Source organism: Oncorhynchus masou, unplaced genomic scaffold, assembly GCF_036934945.1.
Source record: "Oncorhynchus masou masou isolate Uvic2021 unplaced genomic scaffold, UVic_Omas_1.1 unplaced_scaffold_1280, whole genome shotgun sequence".
Taxonomy (NCBI): Eukaryota; Metazoa; Chordata; class Actinopteri; order Salmoniformes; family Salmonidae; genus Oncorhynchus; species Oncorhynchus masou.
In genome coordinates, this window is record NW_027002638.1 from 7,436 (window position 1) to 14,585 (window position 7,150).

Here is a 7,150-nt window from a genome sequence, read left to right on the forward strand (position 1 = left end):
AGCCCCCCTCCGACAATACACTCACGACCATTGCAGAATAAATTATTAGTCACATCGCATTGCTTTGCAATTCCTTTGGAGGGAGGATGGTGGAAGTGTGTATTTTAAAGCCATGTTCCCCTTGGTATTCATGGAAACGTGATTATCAGGAGGGTGCTTATTGCGACACGAGGAATTCAGGAAGCAGTTATTATTCTAAATGTGGTTGCGTTTAGGGAACTTGGGTAGTCTGAGGGAGCTTCACCAGATGACATGATATTAGCTAATTAGCCCAGATGTGTCTGGTCTTCATTCAAGCTTACCATCAAAGCAACTTATTCATTAGATTCATCTCGATTCTAGATAACATCTGCTGTACAGGGCCATGGACCGATATAATGAATTTCGTCCCGAACCTGCCTGCATGGGCCACTCTGTGCAGGTAGGTGTCGGAATCCTCGGGCATGTCGTAGTTGAAGACGATGTTGACGCGTTCAATGTCCATCCCTCGGCCAAACAGGTTGGTGGCCACCAGGATCCGCCTTTGGAAGTCCTTGAACTGCTGGTACCGGGAAAGCCTGGGGGAGGAAGGGGGGCACCCATAGATTTAGAATAAGTAGAACAGGCATTCTAAATCCTCCTTCACTCCTGTGGGTACACTGAAACTGTGACCCGCAACTTTAAGTTTCAGAACATGTAGATAACCACGGGTTATAAGAAACCCTTCAACGTACATCCTGCATGAACTTGCGGCAGACAGGACGGATCTCTTTGCTTAGGGTGGCGCTGAACATGCACTGCTTCTCGTGGAGTGTGAGCCTGAAGATGTCCTGAACATCACGCCTCATGTCTGAGGGAGAGACGATAGGAAAATAATATGGCCGTCACAAAAAAAAGTCAACCCACTCAGCCTGCAATCTGAGGACTACATAAAATGTAAATACTTCCCTACGGTTTGGCTAAATCCTTACTTAAGTCACACCATCTATCACATTCTGTTCCAAGATCCACTACTACTTAGTAGGACAGTGTATTAGAAGTGCATTCTAAGTGATACATTGGAACACGTTTTCAGCTGACCTTTCCTCTGTGACGTTTCAACTTACTCCTTGCTCCCGTCACTCACATCTGGCATCAGCCCCCCTGTCCTACTGTGGTCTGAATTTGCATCTGGTCACACTCGTCCAGGACAAAGTGCTTCACGTTCTTCAGGTTGAGGGTCTTGTTGCGGATGAGGGCCAGGATGCGGCCTGGCGTTCCCACCACAAAGTGGGGGCAGTTCTTCTTCAGCGAGTCCTCGTCATTCTTGATGGACAGGCCCCCGAAGAACACGGCTGCCTTGACGGTAGGCATGTACTTGGAGAAGCGCTCATACTCTTTGCTGATCTGGAAGGCCAGCTCTCGTGTGTGGCACGTCACCAGCACAGACACCTGGTAGACAGAGAGAGAGGTAGGGGAGGATGTTTAATACAGAGCTCTCTGGACAGCAGAGAAACAAAAAGCACACAAGATTATCCAATAGGATAGAACAGCAGTGTAAACAGTGAGATTAAAAGGAGAACAAATTCAGACTGCAATTGGCCCAGCGTCATTAGGGTTTGGCCGGGGTAGGCAATCATTGTATATAAGAATTTGTTCTTAACTGACTTGCCTAGTCCAAATAAAAGTTAAATAAAGTTGGCGATTAGGCACTTTCTTATGCAAGTATCCCCAGATACAGATTAAGCCTATTCCTAAACTACAAAGCACTCAATGGATTCTCCATCGAAAGGTATTTTTAGTAAAGGAGGGAGGATGTAAAGGCAATTCAGTTGCTGCATCCACAATGTAGAGATCAATTTCATTATTCAACCACTCACCTGCCCGTCCACAGGCTCAATCTGCTGCAGGGTGGCCAGTACAAACACAGCAGTCTTGCCCACACCAGACTTGGCCTGGCACAGGATGTCCATGCCCAGGATGGCCTGTGGGATGCACTCATGTTGGACTGAAAGACAGAAACGTAACTAGGGAAGTTAGTTAAGAACAAATTCTTATTTACAATGACGGCTTACCAAGAGGCCTCCTGCTGGGATTGGGGCCTGGGATTTAACATAAAAAAAAAATATATAGGACAAAACACACATCACTACATAAAGAGACCTAAGACAACACAGCAAGGCATCAACACATGACAACAGCATGGTAGCAGCACAAAACATTGTACAAACATTGGGCACAGAAAACAGCACAAAGGGCAAAAGGTAGACATCACATCACACTGACAGTTGTGGCTGCTTTGTAAGAGTGTCCATGATTGAGTCTTTGAATGAAGAGATTGAGATAAAACTGTAGTCACTAGGGGCAGAAAACTGAAGAGAGGAGCGACCCAGGGATGTTTGCGCTTTGGGGACCTTTAACAGAATGTTACTGGCAGAACAGGTGTTGTATGTGGAGTATGAGGGCTGCAGTAGATATCTCAGATAGGGGAGGGGGAGTGAGGCCTAAGAGGGTTTTATAAATAAGCATCAACCAGTGGGTCTTGCGACCAGTTTAAGTATGATGTGATGCTTGAAGGGGCATACATGTATAACTCATAGTCGGAGTCCCAAATGACACCCTATATATATATAGTGGATTACTTTCGACCAGGACCCAGTCTCACACAGCGCTAGTTTTGAACAAAGCGCTAGTTTTGAACAAATCCCTATGGGCCCAGCTCAATAGTAGTACACTATGCCAGGAATAGGGTGCCATTTGACACACACGGAATGGACAAAGTCAAAAACAGTCCTTGGTTGAAGGTGAGAAGTGCCTGTGAGGCTCACCTTCAGAGGGATGTTCAAAGCCACAGTCGACAATGGCGCGGAGCAGCTCTGGTTTGAGCAGGAAGTCTCGGAAGGCGGAGCTGTTGATGGAGACGTAAGAGTCCATTACCTCCTTCTTGCCCGCAGGTGTGGCGGTCTCCGGGGCAACCTGAGGCTCCTCATCCTCTTCATAGTCCAACAGCTCGTTGTCAGCTGTGTAGTGCTAAGGCAAAAACCAAAACGAACACCCCCTGAGGTCCCAAGGACCGAGTTTGGGAAACACTCGTCTGACGTTTATTCCTACATAGCATTAGCTAGCTGCTAATAATGCTAGTAACAGGCCGCACGCACACCACCATAGCTGGACAGTACGCAAAATGGGAAGCGAATACATATGGCACATAATCATTACAATTTACCTAGCTAGAAACAAGGATTGGACCAGCGACCACCCTGCAACTCAGTTTACAGTAGTTAGCCAGTTGCCCGATTCAATCAAGTTGAACAAGGAATCATGCCTCACTCTCCGCACAAACAATGGCAGGCGCCTCCTCATTCAAACTTTGTGACAGCAAAGTGCCATAAAGGGAAATAGGTTCCAAATGCAAGGTGAATATTCAGAAATAACGTTGGCTCAAATTAATAACGAGCAAGACATTTCTAGGGCCTAACTTGACCTAAAATGTAATTCTCGGAACCAGTCGATTAGATTAGTTTATTAGTCGGTCGCAGATGTAATTGTAGGGTACAGTGAAATTCTTATTAAGATCTGAACTCCAACAGTGCAGGTCAAAAAGATAAGTGAATGAAACAATAATAATAATATGCATACTATATACATATTTATTTACAACATTTACAAACCAACAGCCTGCATTCATCCAGTTTGTATAAATTATGATAGATGTGTGACATGAAGCTATATTGGGCAATTTGGGCAAAGGCGTAACAATGACTGTCTGGGACAAATAGACATTTGGCTTAAAACATTTATTCATTCATGGGCAATATGTGTGCATGCCCTGATCATATCAGCTTACAACATCTGTCTTCCCTCACCAAACCCATCAATGATTTGATTTATTTGACTATAATATATCAGTTATGGCCAACAGAGGGCAACATTTATCCATATAATACGATAAAACCTCACTGAACCTAAATTAATTGGGTTACAATGTAAACATTTTTCAGATATCGTATGTGATCAGAAACAATGCATTAATTTCCCGGAGTGGTCGCTCTGTGCTTTTGTAGTTGACGTCATAATGTACGATGGAATATAGAAGACTATGACGTAAACGAACTCAAGAAATGTTCAGTGCGCTACTTTTGCCTCAGTTGAGTTGATGCTTTGCAAAGGACAGTCATCCTCATGTTCAAATAAATCACTTTGAGTGGACAAAGAAGACATTCAGTGTAAGTACAGCATAACTGGCCAAGATGCTGTAAAAAAATGTTTGAAATGTATTTTAAAATGTATTTGTTTATTTAAAAAAATGTCAGGTCCAATCTGAAGGGTGCCTGAAAGGACAATGGATAGAAATCATAAACTGTTGAGAAAAATTATTCTAAAAGTAAGTCTCATAAGTGATTAAAAAAAAGTTTGTTAATTCTGGGGCTATCCCTCTTGATATGTAATGAGGATATCTTCTTGGTAGTATAACCTATATGCTGTAAAAAACAGATTGATATGATTTATAGTTGGAAAAGTGGGCATAATTAATTGAGGGCTAAGGTTAAATGTATTTCCTTATGTTCATATACCCCAGGCTGGGACCCTCCAAGCTAGTGCTGGAGAGCAGGTCCTCCAGACAGACATCACTGACCATGATGGACTAAGGCTGCCAGCCCTGGTAGACTGCCCCATTGACAGCCCCCTAAAGGTAAGAAAACGTCTTATAGTTCTGTTGCAAAACGTCTGGTTGTAACGGAGACCAGTTGGTTGCAATCTAGTAATATGACGTGTTGAAAACTAGTTTACAACATGATAATAAAGCCATTAAGACACATGGACCACCTACTGAACTCAGCAAAAAAAGAAACGTCCCTTTTTCAGGACCGTGTATTTTAAAGATAATTCGTAAAAATCCAAATATCTTCACAGATCTTCATTGTGAAGGGTTTTAACACTGTTTCCCATGCTTGTTCAATGAACCATAAACAATTTATGAACATGCACCTGTGGAACGGTCGTTAAGACACTAGCAGCTTACAGACAGTAGGCAATTAAGGTCACAGTTGTGAAAACTTAGGACACTAAAGAGGCCTTTCTACTGACTCTGAAAAACACCAAAAGAAAGATGCCCAGGGTCCCTGCTCATCTGCATGAATGTGCCTTAGGCATGCTGTAAGGCGGCATGAGGACTGCAGATGTGGCCAGGGCAATACATCGCAATGTCCGTACTGTGAGACGCCTAAGACAGCGCTACAGGGAGACAGGACGGACAGCTGATCGTCATCGCAATGGCAGACCACGTGTAACAAGACCTGCACAGGATTGGTACATGTGAACATCACACCTGCGGGACAGGTTCAGGATGGCAACAACAACTGCCCGAGTTACACCAGGAACGCACAATCCCTCCATCAGTGCTCAGACTGTCCGCAATAGGCTGAGAGAGACTGGACTGAGGGCTTGTAGGCCTGTTGTAAGGCAGCTCCTCACCAGATATCACCGGGCACAACGTCACCTATAGGCACAAACCCAACCGTCGCTGGACCAGACAGGACTGGCAAAAAGTTGCAGTTTTGTCTCACTTGAGGTAATGGTCGGATTTGCGTTTATCGTCAAAGGAATGAGCATTACACCGAGGCCTGTACTCTGGAGCGGGATCGATTTGGAGGTGGAGGGTCCGTCAAGGTCTGGGGCGGTGTGTCACAGCATCATCGGACTGAGCTTGTTGTCATTGCAGGCAATCTCAACGCTGTGCGTTAAAGGGAAGACGGCCTCCTCCCTCATGTGGTACCCTTCCTCCAGGCTCATCGTGACATGACCCTCCAGCATGACAATGCCACCAGCCATACTGCTCGTTCTGTGCGTGATATCCTGCAAGACAGGAATGTCAGTGTTCTGCCATGGCCAGCGAACAGCCCGGATCTCAATCCCATTGAGTATGTCTGGGACCTTTTGGATCGGAGGGCTTGGGCTTGGGCTTTTCCCCCAGAAATGTGCAGGAACTTGCAGGTGCCTTGGTGGAAGAGTGGGGTAACATTTTCTTATTTCATTTTTTAAGAGTGGGTTAACTTCTCACAGCAAGAACTGACAAATTTGGTGCAGCCCATGAGGAGGAGATGCACTGCAGTACTTAATGCAGCTGGTGGCCACACCAGTTACTGACTGTTACTTTTGATTTTGACCCCTCCTTTGTTCATGGACACATTATTCCATTTCTGTTCGTCACATGTCTGTGGAACTTGTTCAGTTTATGTCTCAGTTGTTGAATCTTGTTATGTTCATACAAATATTTAAATGTTAAGTTTTGAAAATCGCAGTTGACAGTGAGAGGATGTTTCTTTTTTTGCTGAGTTTAGTTAGAACTAATAGTTTTGGAATTCGATTTGAATTCTGATTGTAATTCTAAGGTTATGGTTTATAGTTGGAAAAGTGGGCATAATAATGGAGGGCTTAAGTTCTCTGTATTTCCTTATGTTCCTATACCCCAGGCTGGGAACCTCCAAGCTTGTGCTCGAGAGCAAGTGCTCCAGACAGATGACCATTCCGCTGGCCATGATGGACTAAGCCTGCCAGCCCTGGTAGACTGCCTCCAGGATAGCCCTCGAAAGGCAGATGTCCATTCCGCTGGCCATGATGGACTAAGCCTGCCTGCCCTGGTAGACTGCCTCCAGGATAGCCCTCGAAAGGCAGATGTCCATTCCGCTGGCCATGATGGACTAAGCCTGCCTGCCCTGGTAGACTGCCTCCAGGATAGCCCTCGAAAGGCAGATGTCCATTCCGCTGGCCATGATGGACTAAGCCTGCCTGCCCTGGTAGACTGCCTCCAGGATAGCCCTCGAAAGGCAGATGTCCATTCCGCTGGCCATGATGGACTAAGGCCATAGACTGCCCCCAGGATAGCCCTCGAAAGGTAAGAAACATCTTTTAGTTCTGTTGCAAAACGTCTGGTTGTCACGGAGGCCAGTTGGTCGCAATGTAGTAATACGACGGGTTGAAAACCAGTTTACAACGCTATAATAACGCCATTAAGACACATGGACCACCTACTAGTCAGAACTAATAGTATTGGAATTCAGATTTTAATTCAGATTCTAATTCTAAGGTTAACCCTTATGTGACATGTCACTCAGTACCATCATGCCTATGGTGAAAAATGTGGTTTCTATGGTGATATGATTTCCCCACTGTTGTTATTTGTCTCAGAACC

General features: G+C 45.0%; 1 pseudogene; it reads right to left on the minus strand.

The window, feature by feature from the left end:
• Positions 1 to 304: 304 nt before the first annotated feature.
• On the minus strand, positions 305 to 3,321 carry LOC135530163 (ATP-dependent RNA helicase DDX39A-like; annotated as a pseudogene).
• Positions 3,322 to 7,150: the final 3,829 nt, after the last annotated feature.